The sequence below is a fragment of the Capra hircus genome, chromosome 2 (genome assembly GCF_001704415.2).
Source record: "Capra hircus breed San Clemente chromosome 2, ASM170441v1, whole genome shotgun sequence".
NCBI classification, from domain to species: Eukaryota; Metazoa; Chordata; class Mammalia; order Artiodactyla; family Bovidae; genus Capra; species Capra hircus.
This window is the reverse complement of record NC_030809.1, coordinates 107,704,786-107,729,587: the sequence shown is the minus strand read 5'-3', so window position 1 is coordinate 107,729,587 and position 24,802 is coordinate 107,704,786.

The window sequence follows — 24,802 nt, the reverse complement described above, 5'->3', positions numbered from 1 at the left end:
ATGGACATGAATTTGAGTAAACTCCAGGAGTTGGTGATGGACAGGGAAGCCTGGCGTGCTGCAGTCCATAGGGTTGCAAAGAGTCGGATATGACTGAGTGACTGAACTGAACTGAATCAGAAATAACTTTGTATTTCCAAAACAAATAGCTATATATTTTTTCAATATAAGTAATGTTGTTTAAATATAAAAAATATATCTGAGAAGAATCAAAAGATATTATAGTCTTGATTGCTTTATCATGACTGCATTATTTTAGTTCACACTCTACAGTCGTATTATTTTTTAACTAATATATTGGGTGGTGCATTATTTCATTTTGGATCAGGATAATATTGACTGTTCTAGATTCTATTAAGGCTAGATACCTTACAATGTCATCAGAACACTATTTTGAACACCATGCCTTTGTATATTTTAGTGTTGAATGTTCAATTTAGCAAAAAATAAAATCCTTTAGTTCACTGAATTTGATACTATCACTTGTTAAGATACATCTCTTTTCAGATATTAAAGTGTGCAAATAGGTGCCTCTTACATCTATGAACTATAAAACAATAAACTCCTTAATAGTGGTCCATATTAGGATGGTTTTGGTTGCAAATTACAGCAGAGTCAAATCATAAAGCCCTAAACATAACAATAATAAATTATAGATAAAATTTCCTCTGTAGGTTTGGTTAATTAAATGTCTCAGCAGTGATATCACATACTCAGGCTTTTAACATATTTCCCCAGGGCCTCAGCTTTTGTCCTCATGCTTGAGCTACTTGTGGCTGTCAGATGGCTTGCCCAGCTTCTGGCACCACTGGTTCATCTAGCCACACATTCAGAAACGTGTTGTCCTTCCCCGTCTCTTTCTATCAGCAGAAAACCTTTCCCAGAAGTTACCCCTGCACACTTCTCCTGCTAGTTTTTTGGGCAGAGTTGAATCACATGACTTTTCCCAAGTCAGTCCCTAGAAGAAGGGATGATATTGTCACCATTGGCTAAAGAAAGTTAAGTTCCAAACCTCCAGGGCTGATGATAGCATCCTCTTTTTTTGAGAACCTGGACATGTGGAGACGATAGCATGCATAGTATTAAGATGGTTCTAACAAGAATGGAGGGCTATCTATTTGTGTAGATACCAATGTGTTCACTACAGTTTATTTATATATCTGCTTATGTAGATCTTTCTAAAGCCAATTGTTTGCTAAAGCAATATGTTTGCTTGAATTATTCACCTTTATAACTTGAAGCTGTTGTATTTTATTTGAAATGAAAAGAGAGGTCTCATGGGGGAAAGATAAATTAGGAATATGGGATTAACAGATACAAACTACTACATGTAAAACAGATAAGGGAAAAGAATTTACTGTATAGTATAGGAAATCAATTTAATATCTTATAATTAATTATAAAGGAATTTCATCAGAAAAAAGTAATTGACTATGTACCCCTAAAGTTAGTCCAATATTATAAATCAACTAAACTTCAATTTTTTTTAAAAAAAAAAAAGAAGTCTCATGATTTGTAGGAGAAAGACTAATCACTGACTACTTTCATCTTAGAAACTGCTCTGGTCAAGTACATTAAACTTAAAAGTAAAAGACAGACACTATACAAATGTTACAACTGCAGCTAGCATTAACTAGTCTGCTTAATATGCCAATCCATTCACTATGGAAAGAAAATTCCCTTTAACTTGATGGTGAAAGGAGGTGAAACCAGGTTGAGGTTCTCTAGATGATGACCATGCAAAAATCTGTTTTTCTAGGCTAATTAACGTCAGTATTACAAGTTGATGAAGAAGACATTTCCTCACAGGGGTGAGTTGATAGCCCTTGAAAGTCTATTAAATACAGGACAAATAATAAATTAATTAAGATTATACTAATTAAAAAATAACATCATAGTTTGGATGATATAGTCAATATCAGTATCATTCTTTGAAAGATTTTTAAAAGAATCATATTTAAATACTAATTTAAGTATTTAGCTAAGTTATAAGCATACATAACAAATACTAATAAAAAGTGGAGACCTTCTTTTAGAAAGAAGGGATTGATAGCATGATGTACCTTAGGTATCTGCAGCAGAGAAACTGCCAAGGTCTGAAAGGGCCCCAAAGAAACCTTACTCTGGATTTTTAACACTGGTCGGTCCTAGTCTCTCACATTTGTCTCCTCATCAGCCACAGTCTCCATATTCCCAGTACAGGCTGCTAGATCTCTCACATTTCCACTGAAATATTTCTATAGAACTTCCTACTTCTCCTTCTGTTCACTCTCCATATTCCATACTGCAGAACAGCAACTGCTTAAACGGATAAAGTAGATTCATGATATTCATAGTAAAGATCTATAAAGTTGCTGTGCTGTGTGCTGTGCTTACTCACTCAGTCACATCCAACTCTTTGCAACCCCATGGACTGTAGCGCACCAGGCTTCTCTCTCCATGGAATTCTCCAGGCAATAACACTGGAGTGGGTTGCCATGCCCTCCTCCAGGGGATCTTCCCAACTCAGCGATCAAACCCAGGTCTCCCGCGTTGCTGGCGGATTCTTTTACCGTCTGAGCCATCAGGCTACAAACAATGAATTAACAAATATGGAACAATTGCTCCCAGAAGACACATAGCGTTAGGTTCTTTCAATCCTCTGGTCAACTGATCGACACATGACCTTGTTTTGCGTGTGTTTCTGTTTTAGTTCAGTCACACAGTCGTGTCCGACTCTTTGTGACCCCATGGATTGCAGCATGCCAGGCTTCCCTGCTGCTGCTGCTAAGTCGCTTCAGTCGTGTCCGACTCTGTGTGACCCCAGAGACGGCAGCCCACCAGGCTCCCCCGTCCCTGGGATTCTCCAGACAAGAACACTGGAGTGGGTTGCCATTTCCTTCTCCAATGCATGAAAGTGAAAAGTGAAAGTGAAGTCGCTCAGTCGTGTCCGACTCCTAGCGACCCCATGGACTGCAGCCCACCAGGCCCCTCCGTCCATGGGATTTTCCAGGCAAGAGTACTGGAGTGGGGTGCCGTTGCCTTCTCCGGCCAGGCTTCCCTATTCAACACCAGCTCCCGGAGCTCACTCAAATTCAGGTCTATCGAGTCGGTGATGCCATCCAACCATATCATCTCTGTTGTCCCCTTCTCCTGCCTTCAGTATTTCCCAGCATCAGGGTCTTTTCTAACGAGTCAGTTCTTCTGTTTTGAGTCAGTCAGTGCTTCTATTTAAAGATCCCTTATTTAATATATGTTGTTGGTTCATTACTATCAAATTCATAGTTACAGCACTATCACTTATACCTGAATGAAGCTTATCTAATACAGGTATTTTCTCCACAAGACATATCACAGCTTTATTGCACTTGGAAAATCCAGACAGCACTTTAGTACCTTGCTTAGGGGTCATTTTAAGCAGCAAAATCACACACACAAAAAAGCTAAAAATGAACAAAACGTGGTTCTAAATACACTGTGAAAAAGATACTTGTTTACATTATGAGAGCTACAACAAGAAAGCTGTGTTACCTTGTTTGACCTCAGCTAAGAACCTATGTGCAGGATAAATTGAAATTTTCAATATTGGGAACATTTCCGTTAATAATCATGAAGTTTCTCATATATCGATATTTGGGTACAAATAAATGTTATTAGCAAGTAAGTGTGGAGAAGGCAATGGCACCCCACTCCAGTACTCTTGCCTGGAGAATCCCATGGATGGAGGAGCCTGGTGGGCTGCAGTCCATGGGGTCACAAAGAGTCGGACATGACTGAGCGACTTCACTTTCACTTTTCACTTTCATGCACTGGAGAAGGAAATGGCAACCCACTCCAGTGTTCTTGCCTGGAGAATCCCAGGGATAGGGGAGCCTGGTGGGCTGCCGTCTCTGGGGTCGCACAGAGTTGGACACGACTGAAGAGACTTAGCAGCAGCAGCAGCAGTAGCAAGTAAGTGAATCTGCAAATACAGAATCTGTGAATAATGAGTGACTATACTTTGAATCATGCAACTCCCTACTTGGAACTTTAATGGCTTCTCTTGACTCAGAAAAAGAAGTAATCCACAATCCTTACCACTATCTACAAGGACCTGACAGCTTGACCCCAGCCTCTGTCCAACTCTTCTCCAGCCACTTTCCTTCCTGCATGCTAGAATTCAGCAACAAGGTTATTTATCAGTCTTTGGATATCCCACTATTTCCCCAGCTGAGGCTCACACACACTTTTACATTTTACCTCCTCATTAGAACATTCTTCTTTTTCCTCTCCTCCTCATCCACTCACACACACACACACACACCCCTTTCTCTCCTTTCACATTTTCTTCCTGTCCATCAGATCTCAGTTAACATCTCAAAAAGGATTTTTCTATCCATCCAATTTCAAGTAGGTCCCCTGTGTTATTATCCCTTATAGCAGGGTTCCCCAACCTCCAGGATCTAATGCCTAATGATCTGAGATGGAGTTGATGTAATAATAACAGAAATGAAATGTACAATGAATGTAATGTACTTGAATCATCCTGAAATCATTCCCCCACTTTTCGGACTTCCAAGAAGATAAACTGTCTTCTACAAAACTGTTCCCTGGTGCCAAAAAGGTTTGAGACCACTACCTTATAACATTCTCTGTGAGCTTTTCATTAGCTTAGCACAATTAGTAGTTAGCAATCTATTGGCTTAATGCCTATCACTCTTTTGGACTGCAAGTTCCCTGAAGGCAGCCTATTTGATGACTGGTATTCTTAACATTTGTCTGATCACTGAAATTCCTGAATAAATATTAATATTAGCTACCAACTGACTGACTTATTGAAATAAATAGCACTTTAAAGGATCAACTGTTTTTCACTACACACAAATTTGGCAATTGACGATGGTGGTGGGAAAAATTCACTTTTGTAAGACTTAAACCATTCATTGGGGCTTCCCTGGTACCTTAGCGGGCAAAGAATCCACCTGCAATGAAGGAGATTCCAGTTCAACTTCTGGGTTTGGAAGTTCCCCTGGAGAAGGGATAGGCTACCCACTCTAGTATTCCTGGGCTTCCCTGGTGGCTCAGAGGGTGAAGAATCCACCTGCAATATGGGAGACCTGGGTTCAGTCAATGAGGTGGGATGATCCCCTGGAGAAGGAAATGGCTACCCACTCCAGTATTCTTGCCTGGAGAATTCCATGGACAGAGGAGTCTGGTGGGCTATAGCCCATGGGTCGCAAAGAGTCACACACGACTGAGCAACCAAGCACAGCACAGCACATACCATTCATCAAACCTAGACTTACTCCAGAATTTTGAGCTGGTGACATCTGTCTGCAACATATAACACTATGACACAAATACTGTGGGCAGAAGCTTGCCACCACACAGGCAGCTAGCTCGCACTGCAACTGCACTGCTGTTACCAACAGTAAAGACCATGACTGCTATAGCTGGGGAATAAGGTACACAGAACAAGATACAGTAAAATTACCTGATACCAAACGCTTACTTTAAATGAAGACTTTCCTTCTCTACTTATCCAAAACATTTTTCAGTCTCCCACGCAAACTGAATCATTTAACAAATATTTACTGAGTATAATCCATCTCCAGACCCTGAGCTAAGCATTGAGGATAGACTACATTATCAATAATTCACTAATATCACCATGCAATATCACAAGATACAATGTTACTTCTGTATATTAGGATCTCTGCACATAAGCATACATAGGACAATATCCACAGAGTACCTGGAAGATTCTACATTATCACTTAGCTGGAACAGTTAATTAATATTACTTCTTAATTTGTCTCTTTATCCTTCAGGCTATATGTTCTCAGTGATAGTGACAGGAATTCAAATGCACAGTGCAATGTACATGTGGGTTTACCTTATTTTCAAGGACAGAAATGTTCTTCTAAAACACAACTGTCATGATTAGGCACTCCATTGGATGTTCAATGATTGAAATAGTTCTGGTCCCTGCCCTCATGCAACTTAGTATCTAGTGTAAGGATAGAAGCAGCTATTAGACAAATGATTATACATAAATACATAACTGCAAACTCTGATAAGTGCTAGAGAGTAAAGTCAAAGTTCTATGGGGGCGGTCAATGGGGAGGGGATAGAGGAAAACAAAAATATTTCTGAATCAGAGTGGTACTTATGTGTGCACGCTAAGTTGCTTCACTTGTGTCCTACTCTTTGCGACCCTATGCACCATAGTCCATCAGACTCCTCTCTCCACGGGATTCTCCAGGCAAGAATACTGGAGTGGATTGCCAGGCCCTCCTCCAGGGGATCTTGGTACCTTTGAGAATCATCAAAATCCAGGTGCATTTTAAAGCCATAGGGGAGGGTACTTTTCTCAGTAAATAAAGGTAGGACTCAGCAGAACTAAGCCAAAAAATTCTCACCAGTGTCCAAGGCATCCAGAACTGGACTGTAGTATTTCAACATCAATGGGTTTCTCTGGTGCTCGGATGGTAAAGCATACGCCTGCAATACAGGAGACCTGGGTTTGATCCCTGGGTCAGGAAGATCTCTTGGTGAAGGGAATGGCAACCCACTCCAATAATCTTGCCTGGAGAATTTCATGGACAAAGGAGCCTGATGGGCTATAGTCCATGAGGTCACACATTTACTTTCATTTCAGAATCATTTTGCTCTAAAACTCTGAAAACCTACAGCACCTGAAGAGGAAGAAAAAAATCAGCCTGCTCATCCTTGAGCTGATTTTTTGTTAATAACAGATCCATTTCTAGAAAAATATCCTTAGAAAATAGTAATAATGGAGATTGTTGAACATTTGCATTGAGCCAGTTTTAGCACCAACACTTTATATGTATTACCTCTTGTGGTTGTGCTATTTTGGTGAGATATTTTGACACACAGTGTTAGATTATACACCTTTGGGTCACTTTACCATTTGGAGAGGAATCTGAAGTTTACAGAAGTAAGTTACCCCCAGGTCATAGCCAGTAAAGGGTATGGTTGAGATGAGAATCCATCCCCTGCAGATTCCCCAACCCAGAGTTTTCAGTAATTTCAATAAATCATCTGAAAGCTGAGGTTTCCCTGCCATTTTCTTATTGGGATATGTATACAGTATATATAGAAGATGTGTTTGTGTATGTGTGTGTGTGTGTGTGTGTGTGTTTAAGAGAGAAAGAGAGAGAAGGAAAGCATGCTGAATTATAGCTGGCAACATGTCATCCAGTGCTATGAAACTGAGGTTTCAATATAAAGCATTACTAAGGAATCACACTTACAAAGCTACAGTTCAGTAGCTTGGGGTAAAGAATTTAAACAAAATTGCAATGCTGAGAACCCAAAAATTAGATCTAAAAGATATTATTCTAAAATTAACTCTAGAGAGGGGGTATCTATCCATGTAAGGTTTTCTGACACATATAAAAGTGTCTCAAGTTTTCATAAAATTTTATTTTTTCCTGACATTAAAAAATAAATAATTAAAATATAAGTATATTTCTACAGCTTTGAAGTTAGAGCCTACTATATTTGAAATCATTACAGGATCATTTACTATAATGCAAAGCACAAAGAACTTTTTTATCTGAATCTCTGATGCACTTTAACATTAATACCATAAAAACAATTTTACTTATTCAATTTTTTGTAGAGAAAAGAAGCAATGAATTCTAAGCCAATACTGGGGAAGTAGGACAAAAGAAGGACACTGGGATATTAGGGACATTATGAGTTTAATCCTCACATGCTGATGAAGGAAAAGGGAAGAACTGAAAAGTATACTACTGGTTTAGAGCTTGAGAAGTGGTAATAGAGTTTTAAAACCAAATTCTATAAAACATTCTATAAAACAAGTGTCCACACTTTTGCCCTTCCATTCATTTGTCCTTCTACCTCTATCCCAGGATTAGACTCTGTAGAATCTGTGGACTTCTAATTGTCATGTTATAGAAATTTGGATGCATGAAACTTTTGTCATTCATTAAAGACTTTTTTCCTGTGTACTTTAATTCAAATATATAAACTATTTTAAGAATCCCAGTTGGTTTTCCATTGGTGTATTATACTCTTAAGCTGTACATGAGTAATAATACCCAAGTAACATTGAATATATCTAGTGACTGGATTGGAGAAGGCAATGGCACCCCACTCCAGTACTCTTGCCTGGAAAATCCCATGAACGGAGGAGCCTAGTGGGCTGCCTGGAAGGCTGAAGTTCATGGGGTCGCTAGGAGTCGGACATGACTGAGCAATTTCACTTTCACTTTTCACTTTCACTCATTGGAGAAGGAAATGGCAGCCCACTCTAGTGTTCTTGCCTGGAGAATCCCAGGGACAGGGTAGCCTGGTGGGCTGCTGTCTATGGGGTCGCACAGAGTCGGACACGACTGAAGCGACTTAGCGGCAGCAGCAGCAGCAGCAGCAGCAGCAGCAGCAGTGACTGGATACTGGTCTAAATACTACCATTCTCTCCTGGAAAGAACAAAGAACCTTGAAAAAGGCTGATTTCAGAAAGGGGGTTGGAAGAGGAAATGTTCAAAGAATGATTAGGACATATAGAAAGGACATAAAAGCCAACCTGAAGGGGTTTCAACTGGCAAAACCTGGGACAATTTTAGTGTCAAAATAAATCATGATAATATAATCTATAAAAACAGAAGTCCATGGATAAGTACGTAAGTAGGTAAATAAATAAATGGGAAAGAAAGGAAAACTATTTCTTATAATGGAATGCAAACTAACAAATGTTCTGGGAATAACGGAGTTAGAAAATCATTTGACAACCACTATTATAGTAATAGCTTCAGGCAAAGGCAGAGGGTATAGCAGTGAGAAACAGAACATTTACACAGTGTCAAAGCATCTCCCCATAAGATGTTTATTAATTACAAAGGAGAAAGAAAGTAACTTTAGAGTAGAGAAATCTGGCATGACACCGCCTTCATTAAAGATCAACATTAACATCAACCATAAAGGAAAAAGTTGACACAATTTGCTTCCTGAAGCACTGAGAATGCTCACCTTGAATCTAATCATGAGTAACAAAGCAAACCAAATTGAGAGAGATTCTACAAAGGACCCATATGCTTCGAAAACACAAGCCATAAGGAATCACTCTGGTGAAAAGAAGATTAAAAAGACATGACAACCAAGTACATGTGATTCTGCAGTGCTTAGAATGGAAAATTGTCTTTGTTATGAAGAAAAGTACAATACTTGGCGGAATTTTAAAAAGATCTGTAGGTTAGAGAATGATACTGAACCACTGTTATTTTTCTGATTTTGATCATTTTTTTGTTTTATATTATGTAAGACAATGTCCATGTTTTAGGAAATACATGCCAGAGTATTTTGAAAATGGGGTATCATGCCTATAACTTACTGGCAAAAGGCTCAGCAAAGTTTATATATGCACACACATACATGCATAAAGCAAAGGGTAAGTTAAAATGCTAATATTTTGGTATTATACATGAAAATTCTTAGTGCTACTTTTGTAATCTTCCTATGAGTTTCAATTTAAAAAATTTATAAATACAGTGTAGTCCAATACATTTTTGGAAATTTTGTGTTAGAGAAAATTATGGAAGCATTAACTAGCAGGAATCTGAACAGGTGGAACAGAGAGGTTCAAAGAAGAGTTTTTCATGGTGGGACAGGTAATAGGAAGAAAAAACTTCCAAAGAATTTCATACCTTTGCTTCCATTTGTTTTTTTTTTTGCCATGGTAAAATGTGATGAGTTTTCACTTGGATTTAATAAAGAGTAAATAAGAGAAAGCCATGAACTAGTAAATAAAACAAATATTCAACAGCAAAAAAAAAAAGGCAGATAAAACACCATAAATGAAGAGAAAATCCATTACAACACTGCTTTTAATTATGTAGACTGAAGCACGCTAGAGGCAAACATGGGTGGTCCTGTCTTGAACAGAAAATCAACAGGCTGGGCTGGCTCCTTAATCACAACATGGTGAAGATTATAAGCTGCTGGACTCCACTTACCTCATTAATTAAGTGAATTAGGCAGCACAATTTTTAACTTCTAGTTCTAAATTTCTATGATTTTGTATCTCCCAAATTACAAATGATAAAAGAATGTGTTAATTCGAAATGTGGGCTACACTATTTCTCCAATAAAAGTCTGACAAAGGTTTTGCTGTGTTTCGCTTTACTGTGTTAACAAGAAGATTCAGTTTTTAGATTCAGTATATATGGCAGACACTTCTTTGGCCTACCTAATCACTGCAGATGGTGAGTGCAGCCATGAAATTAAAAGACGCTTACTCCTTGGAAGGAAAGTTATGACCAGTCTAGATAGCATATTAAAAAGCAGAGACATTACTTTGCCAACAAAGGTCCGTCTAGTCAAGGCTATGGTTTTTCCAGTAGTCATGTATGGATGTGAGAGTTGGACTGTGAAGAAAGCTGAGTACCAAAGAATTGATGCTTTTGAACTGTGGTGTTGGAGAAGACTCTTGAGTCCCTTGGACTGCAAGGAGATCCAACCAGTCCATTCTGAAGGAGATCAGTCCTGGGTGTTCTTTAGAAGGAAAGATGCTAAAGCTGAAACTCCAGTACTTTGGCCACCTCATGTGAACAGTTGACTCATTGGAAAAGACTCTGATACTGGGAGGGATTGGGGGCAGGAGGAGAAGGGGACGACAGAGGACGAAATGGCTGGATGGTATTACCGACTCGGTGGACAAGAATTTGGGTGAACTCTGGGAGTTGGTGCTGGACAGGGAGGCCTGGCGTGCTGCAATTCATGGGGTCGCAAAGAGTTGGACACCACTGAGTGACTGAACTGAACTGAACAGCCTACACCCTTTTTTTCACTGCTAATGGAGCCCTAATTTTGTATAATTGAGGGAGGAATAGAGTAAAGGGATTCACGCTTTCATACAGTGAGAGTAGATTCTCTTCCAGCCCTAGAGGCTGAGTCATTTGTTCTAAGCAACCAAAGGGAATTCTGTGCCTCTTTGCCAATGATGGGTTTAAGGGTGGAAAGTGAAAGTCACTCAGTTGGACTCTTTGCAACCCCATGGACTATACAGTCCATGGAATTCTCCAGGCCAGAATACTGGCGTGGGTAGCCTTTCCCGTCTCCAGGGGATCTTCCCAACCTGGGAATCAAACCCCATGTCACTTCTGCCAAAACAATAAAGAAAAGTTTGCTGAGAGAGCGACTCTAAGTATTTTCTTTTCAGTTAAAAAGAGGGAAACACACAAGGTGGAAACATTCATGTCCCCTCCCCATTATTTTTCCTACTTTCAATGTGGTGGTGTGTGATGAATGTGATGGTTAGTGCTGAGTCAAACATCTTATGGCCATGAGCCAACAAGTTTAAAATGGCAATGTCAACATGTTGAGTGAGCAATAAAAAAACAGAAATAGAAAAATCCCTGATATTATAGATTGAATGTTTGTGTCCTCTCAAGATTTATATGTTGAAATTCTACCATCCCCAATATGATGGTATTAAGGGGTGATTAGATTATGAGGGTGGGACCTTACTGAATAGAATTAGTGTATTTATGAAAGGAAACTCAGAGAGCTCTCTTTTTCTTCTGCTATGTAATGACTTAGCAAGAAGACAGTCACCTATGAAGCAAGAAGAAAGTTCTCACCAGACACCAGATCTGCTAATGCCTTGGTCGTGGACTTCCCAGCCTCCAGCACTATGAGAAGTGGATTTCTGATGTTTATAAACCACTCAGACTAGATATTTCCAATCATTTTACTGATGTACACTCACACACCCACAAGCAAACACTCGCTTAATAGTTCCCTTAAGACAATAATTATTGGGTCAAAGCATGTGATTAAAAAATTTTTCAATATAGTTTGCAAAATTGCCCTCTAGAAATGTCATCTTTCAACATATACAAGAGGTCTGTTTTTCCACACCTAATTCCTCAGCATATCCAATCAACATTGCAATCATTACTAGTAGGAAACACTAAATATTCAGTCCCCTTTTATTTTTCATTTGTTGATTATCATTATCGTTTAACATTTTCAAGTGTTAACTATAGTACTTCTTTGGTAAATACCCATTTGTCCATTATTCTATTTGAATGCTTAACTTTATCGTATTAATTGCAACTTTTAAGTGTTTAGTAGCAAACAGAGCAGGAAGAGCACAACCTTCATATCCAGGAGACCCAGCTTCAAATTCTGGCTCTGCTATTGACTAATTGTTTAACTTTGTGACTAGTAAAAATTTTTCTAGACGTTAGTTTCATTACTTATAACAAAGATCATGGCATTTGGTCCCATCATTTCATGGGAAATAGATGGGGAAACAGTAGAAACAGTGTCAGACTTTATTTTTTAGGGCTCCAAAATCACTGCAGATGGTGACTGCAGCCATGAAATTAAAAGACGCTTACTCCTTGGAAGAAAAGTGATGACCAACCTAGATAGCATATTCAAAAGCAGAGACATTACTTTGCCGTCTAAGGTCCGTCTAGTCAAGGCTATGGTTTTTCCAGTGGTCATGTATGGATGTGAGAGTTGGACTGTGAAGAAAGCTGAGTGCCAAAGAATTGATGCTTTTGAACTGTGGTGTTGGAGAAGACTCTTGAGGGTCCCTTGGACTGCAAGGAGATCCAACCAGTCCATTTTGAAGAAGATCAACCCTGGGATTTCTTTGGAAGGAATGATGCTAAAGCTGAAGCTCCAGTACTTTGGCCACCTCATGCGAAGAGTTGACTCATTGGAAAAGACTCCGATGCTGGGAGAGATTGGGGGCAGGAGGAGAAGGGGACGACCCAGGATGAGACGGCTGGATGGCATCTGGGACTCGATGGACATGAGTCTGAGTGAACTCCGGGAGATGGTGATGGACAGGGAGGCCTGGCGTGCTGCGATTCATGGGGTCGCAAAGAGTTGGACACGACTGAGCGACTGAACAGAACTGAACTGAGGATAAAAAAGTACCATTCTCATGGATCTCTTAGAATTATTAATTAATACATTAAAAGCACTTAGAATAGGGCCTAATATGTAATAAGCATATATGAGAGCTAAGTATTACTAAAGATATTATTTTGTCCTGAATCTTACTAATATCTATTATTTGCTTTTTTAACTCTTTAAATTGTGTCATATGTGATACACAAAATTTTACATTTTGGGGTGAACAAATCAACAATCTTATTTATCATTTCTGGCTTTGGTTCAATGCTTAGGAAGTTCATTCTCAGCTTGATACTTATTTTTAAACTCTTATGTTTTCTTTCAGTAGATGTACATTTTCATTTTCACATTCAAATTAATCTGGAATTTATCTAGGATTAATCTGTGGGTACAACTGTATGTCCATCCATCTATCATCTATCAACCTATCATTTGTTGGCCAATTGATATTATGAATGATATATACAAAGAGGCACTGGATTTGCATGTAATCAAGTATGGTCAACTTACTAAATATTTTAGAAAGTGCTGATTTTCTTAGGTTTTCCTCAGTGGATAATCATGTCATCTATAAATAATAATAATTATGACAATTTTGTCTCTTTATTTCCAACACTAATACATTTATATATTCCTGTTTTATTTATTTCATGTGCTAGAACTTCTAGAAAAATATAAAATGACAATAGAATTAGTGGGAGTTTGGTCTTATCCTTGCCTTTAGTGAACACGGTTTCAACACTCCGCTTATTCATGGTTTCTGACAGATTATAATTTCAAGAAAAGGCACATTTATTTTTAGTTTACTAAGAAATTTCTTAGAAATGAATGTTGATGTCCTCATAATTAATTAAAAATATCCTTAATGTTGAAGTATTTTTTAAATTCTTAGATTTTTTGCACACAGTAAATATTTCTGAAAATAAATATTGTATTGAAGCTCTGTAATATCTTAACCTATTTTGATTGCACCTCCCAAAAGATGAAAGTCCTGAAAGAAATAAGTTAATTGCCAATTACCAGTTCTGTCAAAACCTAGGCTCCCCTCTAACATATCTGGACAGATATTCTCAGAGGAACACTGCTTCAGAATATTTTTTAAACATTTTTTCCATCTTTAGAGGATTTATTTTTATTTTTAAACTGGGGCATAGTTGTGTTAGAATGTTGTGTTAGTTTCTGCTGGACAATGAAGTCAATCACTCATATGTATACATATATCCCCTCTTGGACTGTCCTCCCACCTGCCCCCATCTTTCTTCCTTGTGGAAGAAACACATATCTATTATGTTCAAAAGTTAGAAATATAAACAAGACAAACAGAAAAACCAAAACTCTTATGCTAATAAGTAGGAGACAGTTATCAGTCAATATGAGACAGGAAGGAAGGGGGGCAGGGCACGAGCACTAGGAAGAACCGGACACAGCAAAAACCAGTCAGAACCTACCAGGCTCAAGACGGTAGCAGATTTATTATATACTTATTGTAACACATTACCATGTTAAATTACACATCCACAGGTACCATGACAGTTTTGAGGCCTACCATTAAGGCAAAAAGTTCGCAGTGGCCCACATCCTGGAAATCTCCACCCCTTCCCCAAAATAGTTAGAACAATGAAATTACAAGCCCATAAAAACTAACCGTCACCACACCTTGGGACTGCTCTTGCCTTTGAGGCAGTTTGCATTCTGTCAACGTATGTATATAAAATACATTAAAATAAAATTATGTATTTTATATCCTGCTTTCTAAATAGGATAAAAATAGGAGTTATTGTAGAAAGTGTAAAAAGAGGGTTTAGAATTACTCAAGTTGGTAAATCATAAATTTTCCATGACCCTCTGTCAGAGTCTAACAATCAGTTCAGTCACTCAGACATGTCCGACTCTTTGCAACCCCAGCACATCAGGCTTCCCTGTTCATCACCAACTCCCAGAGCTTGCTCAAACTCATGTCCATTGAGCCGGTGATGCCATCCAACCATCTCATCCTCTGTCATCCCCTTTTCCTCCTGTCCTCAGTCTTTCGCAGCATCAGGGTCTTTTCCAATGAGTCAGTTCTTCACATCAGGTGGCCAAAATATTGGAGTTTCAGCTTCAGCATCAGTCCTTCCAATGAATATTCAGGATCGCTTTCCTTTAGGATTGACTGGTTTAATCTCCTTGCAGTCCAAGAGACTCTCAAGAGTCTTCTCCAACACCACAGTTCAAAACCATCAATTCTTTGGCACTCAGCTTTCTTTATAGTCCAACTCTCACATCCATACATGACTACTGGAAAAACCACAGCTTTGACTAGACAGACCTTTGTTGGCAAAGTAATGTGTCTGCTTTTTAATATGCTGTCTAGGTTGGTCATAGCTTTTCTTCCAAGGAGTAAGCATCTTTTAATTTCATGGCTGCAGTCACCATCTGCAGTGATTTTAGAGCCCCCCAAAGTAAAGTCTATCACTATTTCCATTGTTTCCCCATCTATTTGCCATGAAGTGACAAATACCTGACTGATATTTTTCTAGGGAAAAAGTATTTTTTAAATTTTCCCATTATAAAATTCACACATAAATACTACAGAATATCTGAAAAATAGCAAAAACATTCAATATTTTTTAAAAGCAAGTAGACAGGATGCAGGGTGCTTAATATTAGACTTCAAGACACCTGCTCATTTACCCTATGTTAAACAAGTGCAGAGCCCAGTATATTCAAGCTTTTAATGGGAATTAGAGCATAGAGGATTATCAGAGAACAGGTTAGTTTGCACTATAGAATTCAATGCTGATTCTCACTGCAAAAGCACAGTGATCAAGCTCTAGTATAAAGTGTATTTTGTCACTACAAAAAAGGGGGGGAACAATAATATCTATTAAAACCAGTTAACTCTAGGTTTCAAGCAAAGATTCTAAAAGGTTAATGTCTCATTGGGTCAACTATTCATAAATTAACTACCTAGTGATAAAAGTTACAAGCTAGATCATTCACAGAAATTGGCAATTTTTTTTTTTCTGGAAACTGATCCATTTTCTTTATTTTTGGGTTTGCTTATATACCTTTTGTTACACATAGGGATGAATACAGAGTCACGCGGGAGTCAGCAGTCCTGACCTTTATCAAAATCAGGTGCTTCACATAAATGTATGAAAAAGGTACATCATCTTCTGGCCATGAGTGAGACCTGCTGACATTTTATGATCCTTTCTTTCTGATAACCAAAAAACTTATTTCTTCCAAGGGTGTTTTTTCTTAAACCAGGCAATTTTCTTAAGAGCCCTTTAACAGTGAAAGATGGATTTGCATTCTGTTTTAGGATGAGGTAAGTTAATTCTTTTGTTTATCCACAGTCTATCAGCAACCACCTAGAAAAGTCTTATTGCTAATGATTATATAAAAGACATTTTTATCGGCCTCTCCCAATAATGTCTGAAACTAAAGCAATACATCAACAGGCCACTTGTTCCCTTTTCCGAATTAAACAATCTGTTAGATAGTCTTTTCCACCAGAGAAGAAATATGATGGATTCTACTTCTCAGACTGCAAATGATTTTTTGAGTCTCCATGTCTGAAATGTTTCTGCTTAAATCTGACAAAAGGAAAAAAAATAACTTTCGTAAGGCAATGCCATCCTTAAGGTTAAAACAGATCTGCTGCAGGGGCACCAGCCCAATTTTCCCGCTGCAGCAGTGGAATATGAGAACCAAGAGGTGGATATTAGATGCTCATGTTAGAAGTCATGGGCTTCAAACATTAAAAGATTAGGCTTCACAAGGTAAAGAAAATTGCACTACGGTAAACTGCAAGCCTGTGAGCTTGTTTGGCGAAGGTGGAACTACGTGACCCCCAGGGCACTCCTCTATGTCAAATTTGCTTGATACACTGAAATTCTCACAGATATTCCTCTTATTACAGGTCACCCCATGTCTTAACTACAACTCTCAGGCCATGTCTACATATCACAAAAATAATCTTAACATATAAATATATATGTTATAACATATATTTATATGTTAAGATTATTTTTTTTTTTATGAAAGTGAAAGAGGAGAGTGAAAAAGTTGGCTTAAACTTTTGGTTTAAACATCTGGTCCTATCACTTCATGGGAACTAGATCGGGAAACAGTGAAAACAGTGTCAGACTTTATTTTGGGGGGCTCCATAATCACTGCAGATGGTGATTGCAGCCATGAAATTAAAAGATGCTTACTCCTTGGAAGGAAAGTTATGACCAACCTAGATAGCATATTCAAAAGCAGAGACATTACTTTGCCAACAAAGGTCTGTCTAGTCAAGGCTATGGTTTTTCCAGTGGTCATGTGTGCATGCGAGAGTTGGACTGTGAAGAAAGCTGAGCACCGAAGAATTGATACTTCTGAACTGTGGTGTTGGAGAAGACTCTTGAGAGTCCCTTGGACTGCAAGGAGATCCAACCAGTCCATCCTAAAGGAGATCAGTCCTGAGTATTCATAGGAAGGACTGATATTGAAGTTGAAACTCCAATACTTTGGCCACTTAATGCGAAGAGCTGACTCATTTGAAAAGACCCTCATGCTGGGAAAGATTGAGGGCAGGAGGAGAAGGGGACGACAGAGGATGAGATGGTTGGATGGCACCACCGAATCAATGGACATGAGTCTGAGTAAACTCCAGGAGTTGGTGATGGACAGGGAGGCCTGGCGTGCTGCAGTCCATGGAGGCACAAAGAGTCGGACACAACTGAGCAACTGAACTGAAATGACCAGGTTTGGTTCTTATTTTCCACTTGAAATGCTATTAGAGGAAATCTTGTGGTTACAGACATTTAACCAGGCCTGCCTTAGTGACAGGGGAACTTGTTAGTCCCTTAGGCCTATATATTGACACATTTGGATAGTGAGTATTTCAGAGCTGGAACCTGCACATAATTTTGATTATGAAACAGTAAATCTCTAGAAGCAGAAATCCAGGAAGGATGTGGAGATAGGTTTCCTATAAAGAACATGCATGTTCCAACGTACACCAGAGAAGTCACTACGGCTTATCACAAAGCCAAGCTCATCGACTTTAAGTACAGTTGAATTTTTCATTCTTCCCACTTAAAACAAACCATCCAATATGTTGACATTTATATGATTAAATCTCCATGCCAAAAAAAAAAAATCCATAGAAATAGGATCAATAGGGTGGTCTTTCTCATATACAACCCTTTTCACAAGTTATGAGTTAATGTTAATTAAAAGAGCTATCTGTTGCCTTATTTTTCCTTTATATTTTTTAAATATATCCTCATCATCTCAGAAAAATAAAGTATCTGAATAATCATAAATTTTTGGAAAAAGTATGGCACTCCATTTTTTCTTTTAAATGAAACAGTTCTTACTGATTTTTGATTTCAGCTTCTCTGGTGGCTCAGTGGTAAAGAATCCGCCTGCCAATGCAGGAGACACCGGTTCTATCTTTGGGTCAGGAAGATCCCCTGGAGAAGGAAATGGCAACCCACTCTAGGATTCTTGCTTGGGAAATCCCAAGGACAGAGGAGCCTGGTGGGTTACAGTCCATGGGGCTGTAGAAGAGTCAGACACAACTTAGAGACTAAACAGCAACATTTTTGATTTGTCATTTCTTCTCCTCTTTTATCTTCACTGTTTTGTTTGGCTTGTATTGTCTCTATTTCTGGCAAAAGAGCGGTCCCACTGGACCTCCAGTGCCTTCATTCCACATCTATTTCTCCATCATCTCTCTCCTCATTTATCCCATTATTGTAAACACTGTGACTGGTCACTCAACATCCATTCCATTCCTTTCCTACAAGAGAAGAAAAAGTGCAATTGGGAAGGTTAACATTATTGTGATTGGCCTTTGGGCATTCTATCCTCCTTGAAAGTAGTAAGTTCAAGAAAAGCATGTGATACGAAAACAGACAACGAGATATAAAGAAGCACAAGCTTGTGACCTCTGAGAACATCCTCGCTGTCTCTTACTAGAGAACAGTTCAAGTTAATCTCTCTTTTGCCTTCTTGACTTGAACAAGGGAGTACGTAGCAGCCACTGAAAGTCATTCTAAATCCAAGAGAAATCAGCTTCAAGATGAAGACAACATTCTTGATGGAGAGGAGAGAGATACAAACTCTAGGATGTGAAAGTATTACTGAGTTATACCCATCCTATTTTGTGCTCTGCTTTCTTATTGCTACAATCTGCTTGGATTGGTCTGTTATCGATAGTCCAAAGGATCCAAACTGCCACACTTCACCCTATATACTTCCAGTTAGACCAGTAAAAGCTGTCACATTGATAAAGACTGTTGCCAGTGGGAGCTAAGTTTTTATTTCTTCAGTTTCCCTTTAAGTCATGAAAACATAGAAGAAAATAGATTCTTATTGGTTTCAATGTCTACACAGCTATTTAGCTTGGATATAAATTTCCAAAAATATTCACACAATAACTGGTGGTATCAAAGTAATCACACAGACAGTAGCCATGAGGTTATAAATATAGTATAGTAAGTCATGGGTCCTGTTTTCAATAAGCACATTTAGGTTGGGAATGGGCAATAATTTGTTCTCTAACCATAGATTACTCTAGGATCCTTAGAAGTCAATCCCATCACTAAGTCAGTAAGGGTCATTCACCTGCCAGATGAGACTGAATTCATCTAGAAGATATGTGTGAGGGAGTGATTCTGGGATAATGATATTAGGAGGCGGTTATTAATCTCAAGATCATTATCCTTTAAATCCACTTCTATCACAGATAGGGGCTGTCTTCTGAATGGTTACCATTCTATCAGGGTTATTTCAGTTCTAATGTTCTGCCAGTTCTTATCAATGGATCTGCACGCATTGCGCTTAGTCGTGTCCAAGTCTTTGCAACCTCATGGACTGTAGCCCAGCCGGGCTCTGTCCATGGGATTCTCCAGGCAAGAATACTCGAGTGGGTTGCCATTTCCTCCTCCAGGGAATCTTCCTAACCCAGGGGTGGAACCCAGATCTCTTGTGTCACCTGAACTGGTAGGCAGATTCTTTCCCAGCTGAGCCACCGGGGAAGCCAGCTGCCCTGTTCCTTGGGGAAGCTATGGATCTGAGCACTGTCTAAAATTCTTAAGAGTCTGAAATTCAATGATAGTCATTTTTAGACCATTTGATTAAGATAAGCCTTCATTTAGCTAGTTATCTTTTCTATTTATCTACTTATATGTGCATATAATCATATTACAAATGCTAACTAAATAAATAATACAAAACTCTGAAGGCAATCAGAACATGCCATCCCCAAATACTTTTTCATATGATTGTTTTGAGCTCAAGGAGACTGAGATCCAGGAAGGGCTCCCTGACCTCCCCCTTTATATAAATAAGTAGGGCACACATTTCCCATGAGAAAGATGCCCTCTCTCTACAGGAACAGGAGAAGGTTCTTTTCACTGGGGACAGAGAGCTGACCCTAAGATGAATCTGTACAGATAAACTGACTACAATAATCCTTATTTTCCATTAGTTTCCCTCACATATTTCCTGGTTGCTTTTCCACAGTTTACTGCCCAAACCCCCTTTTCCTTTGCTTGGTCACATCTCCATAACTTATCATTCTTCATTAAAATGGTATATAAGTTCTCAAGCCTACCTGCTTCTTGGGCCCTTATTTCTTATATATGAAGGATTCTGTGTACATAAAATAATATTAACATTAAGTAAAATCTGTATGCTTTTTGTCTGTTCGTCTCTCTTTTGTCAGTTTAATTCCCAGGCCCAGTCATAGAACATAAGAGGGCAGAGGAAAAAGCTTTTTCTCCCCAGACCCCTCAGCTTACCAAAAATACGGGGAACAGTAGAAACAGTGTCAGACTTTATTTTTGGGGGCTCCAAAATCACTGCAGATGGTGACTGCAGCCATGAAATTAAAAGATGTTTACTCCTTGGAAGAAAAGTGATGACCAACCTAGATAGTATATTCCTAAGCAGAGACATTACTTTGCCGACTAAGGTCCGCCTAGTCAAGGCTATGGTTTTTCCTGTGGTAATGTATGGATGTGAGAGTTGGACTGTGAAGAAGGCTGAGCGCCGAAGAATTGATGCGTTTGAACTGTGGTGTTGAAGAAGACTCTTGAGGGTCCCTTGGACTGCAAGGAGATCCAACCAGTCCATTTTGAAGGAGATCAGCCCTGGGATTTCTTTGGAAGGAATGATGCTAAAGCTGAAGCTCCAGTACTTTGGCCACCTCATGCGAACAGTTGACTCATTGGAAAAGACTCTGATGCTGGGAGGGATTGGCGGCAGGAGGAGAAGGGGACGACCCAGGATGAGATGGCTGGATGGCATCACAGACTCGATGGACTTGAGTCTGAGTGAACTCCGGGAGTGGTGATGGACAGGGAGGCCTGGCGTGCTGCGATTCATGGGGTCACAAAGAGTCGGACACGACTGAGTGACTGGACTGACATGACTCTAACATTTCTCTTGGAAACTTTGATTTGGATTTAAAACTAAAACAACTGAAAAATTTACTTTAAATTAATTAAAAATTCATTCTGATCATTTGAGGTCTAATGCGGCCCTTTAAATGTCTGATTTGATGATTTGTTTTCTATCACATATTTGCCATCATGTCAATAGGGTAAAGATGAGAAATAGAAGTGAACATGTACCTTAACAAATATTCAAGCATCACATCTTATACTTTTTCTTATCACTTAATAACAAATGAATGGTTTAATTATAGAACTCAGTAAATGCAGAATCAGTGTTATACATACAAGCACTTTGGAAAGGAATAGGTTATAGAATCACTGGCAGATTAGCACATATACATAATAGTAAAATCTAGACCTTAATTTAAAAGAGGAAGAATTCAACCTCAGATATAAGAATTTCAACTCTCTAAGGTAATCAAGGCATCTTATAACTCTAAAGCCAAATTAATTTAAATCTCAACAAATATTAAGTTTTGCTATAGGGTAGATGGATATACATTATGAAAAAAGCTTTAAATGCCTCCCATGGGGAAAAATAACTTCCTGGATCCCTATTAATGAAACAACTTCTCCTATGAGTTATCCATTTATATTTGTTTAATTTTATTAATTTAAAAGCCATGGTTGTTAATTTCTCTTTTTTTGTCTCAGGTACCAGGTAATCATAAGATTAACAATTTATATATTTTGCTACACCTTATTTAATTTACATGGGCAGTTAGACATATCAGCCTGTTGGAATGCCTTCTTTTCATAATTTTGTCTATGGGAACACTGTTGCATAAATTGTCTGCGCTAGAAGTAGCCATGGGTGAAATGGCTTTTCTTATTAAATGTCACAAGATTTAATGTCACAGTATAATTGGGATGGAAGGATAACTGCACTAAGCTCAACATGTCTTTTTCTGCTAACACATTATTAACCCACAGGAGTGTTAAAATATGTTTAATAAAGGCTGCATTCACATGGAAATGGTTGGCACTTGCTAAAAGTTACACTATTTCACTGCTCAGCCCTAAGAATTTCTAATGGAATTCATGGCAAGTCTGATTTTTCAAGTGAACTTATATTAGAAGTCCACACTAAAAAATTGAACATTTGTTCCTAAATTATAGTTTTAAATATAAAAATATTTATTTTGTGTTTGAAGCACTAGAGCATTCTAGTATTAATTGGCAGTTTCAAAGTTCATGCTTAAGAAGAACTCTGATAGAAAGTCTTCTGGCTCTGTTATCGGCTTTGTTACTTGTTCTCTTGTCTGCACACACATACAAAAGTCCTGGGCACACAGCTAAGCTTACATGTACTAACCTCACTCTCAGTAAGATAGGGTCTTATGACTGAGTCTGGACAAACGGCTCATACAAACATGACCCATAACAATCTGCTCCACAAATCTGTATGTACTCTCTCCATTCGCTCCGCTTGAAACAGGAGAGGCCTCCAAAGCCTGATGCTTGCTGAATATCCACACTGGACTGTTAGTGAGCAAAAATAGGAAAATTATACCACTAAATTTCTGAGGATGTAAATGAAATGGCAACCCACTCCAGTACTCCTGCCTGGAAAATCCTATGGACAGAGGAGCCTGGCGGGCTACAGTCCTCGAGGTCTCAGAAGAGTCAGACATGATTTAGCGACTAAACAACAAGAAGTGACTACATTTAATGCAGTTAGATCATTCTGATTTTCTCTTCTTCTTTTTCCTTCCTTCTTTCATTTTTTTTCTTCTTCTATCATTCTACACAGGGTAGAATCTACCAACTGAAGAAAGAAGGAAGAAAACATCTAACACTGTTTTGCCATCGTTGATACAGCCAATGACTTTGAGAAAGCTAGTTAATTTTGTTGGGCTTCTTATTCCCAGTCATTAGCCCCAGATACACACTCAAGCATTTCATAAAATCATAATCCACAGTGCCTTTTGCAAGCAAATGCCTCTGTCTCCATGTGTTCATGCAGAATCTGTTCCTTCAATGCTAGAGATTATAAGAGAACCGTCATTGTTTTTCAAGGTGCTAGTGCTAACAGTCTACATCCTTATTTCAAAATCTAAGCCAGGAATTTACAATACGGTTCCTGGTGAAATTTACCTGTAAAGAAGTCTAACCACCCCACTGTCATTTCGGCACATTCACATCTGTCTTACTTTAAATAGAGTGCACAAGTTCTTATCACTGAGCCTACTTTTCCCCAATCTTTTCTTCTCAGGCTAAACTACATCACACCAGTCTTTTAATCTTTCCTCACAAATGAGTTTCAAAACTTCAAACAGTTTCAACTTTTCTCTATCTCTTTTTCATAAGCCATAGTCGCATAATTGATCTATTTGGTGGAAAAGGAAACTGAAGCAGAAAAGAAATCCATCCAACCAACTGTTTACATAGACAAAACTACTTTTGATTGAAGGCTCCATTTTTCACACAGTTTTTATGGCCTTAAAAAGGATTCTGAAATATATAAAGGAAACTTGTAATGAGTGTGTTTAAGAGAATAATTTATACAGGTTTAAAGTGTTAGATATCTATGCATATTTTACAGTACAGTTAGTTTGGATTTAAATTAGTTATAATAATAGATTTTTTTCAATCCAACTAGGTACATGTCCTGCAAGTTTCTATCATTAAGTACACTTGATCAGGCCACAAATGGACTTGATTGAAAAACTTAGAAGCATGGGATTTGCCCTAATTTCTCTTTGTAATTTTCTGCATGGCGAGAACTCAACACACTCATGTATTTGGAAGAATCCCTGGTGACTCAGATGGTAAAGAATCTGCTTGCAATACAGAAGGCCCGGGTTCAATCCCTGGGTCAGGAAGACCCCCTAGAGGAGGAAACACCACCCACTCCAGTATTCTTTCCTGGAGAGTTAAATGGACAGAGGAGCCTGGCGGGCTACAGTCCAGGAGGTTGCAAAGAGACAGACAGAACTGAGTGACAACACTTTCAGGAGAAGAAAAGTGAATTAGTATAGAAAATCGTATCTTGGAAATTTCTAGACAATTTAGTCTTATAGGCTTAAAAAAACAGTAAAACTTCATAATCTTAAAGGGACTGGGGAAGGGGACTCAACAAGCAATTCAGGATCCACTAACAGAGCCATACAACTGACTTAACAAACGCACAAGCAGCTGTCATTCCTGTCCTTCTCTATGGCTTACTGGGGCTGTGGAGTCAAAGGCACTAGCATCCAGATCCCACTTCACTCATGTGTTAACTCTACAACTGAATATCTCTGATCTCCAAATTTCCTAAATGACAAACTGAGCATAATGATGCTTAACCTGCTCTATGGTTCTGAGGTCTATATAATGCAGAGTGGACAAAGCACTTACCAGAGTACTTGGCACATAGTAGGTAGTTGGAGTGAAATAAGGATGGCCACACATTCTTTGCCACCTCCCATCCAACAGTGGAGTCTACTTCTCCGCACCCGGAATCTGGGCCTCTCCTGAGACTTGCCCAGGTGAGGAGA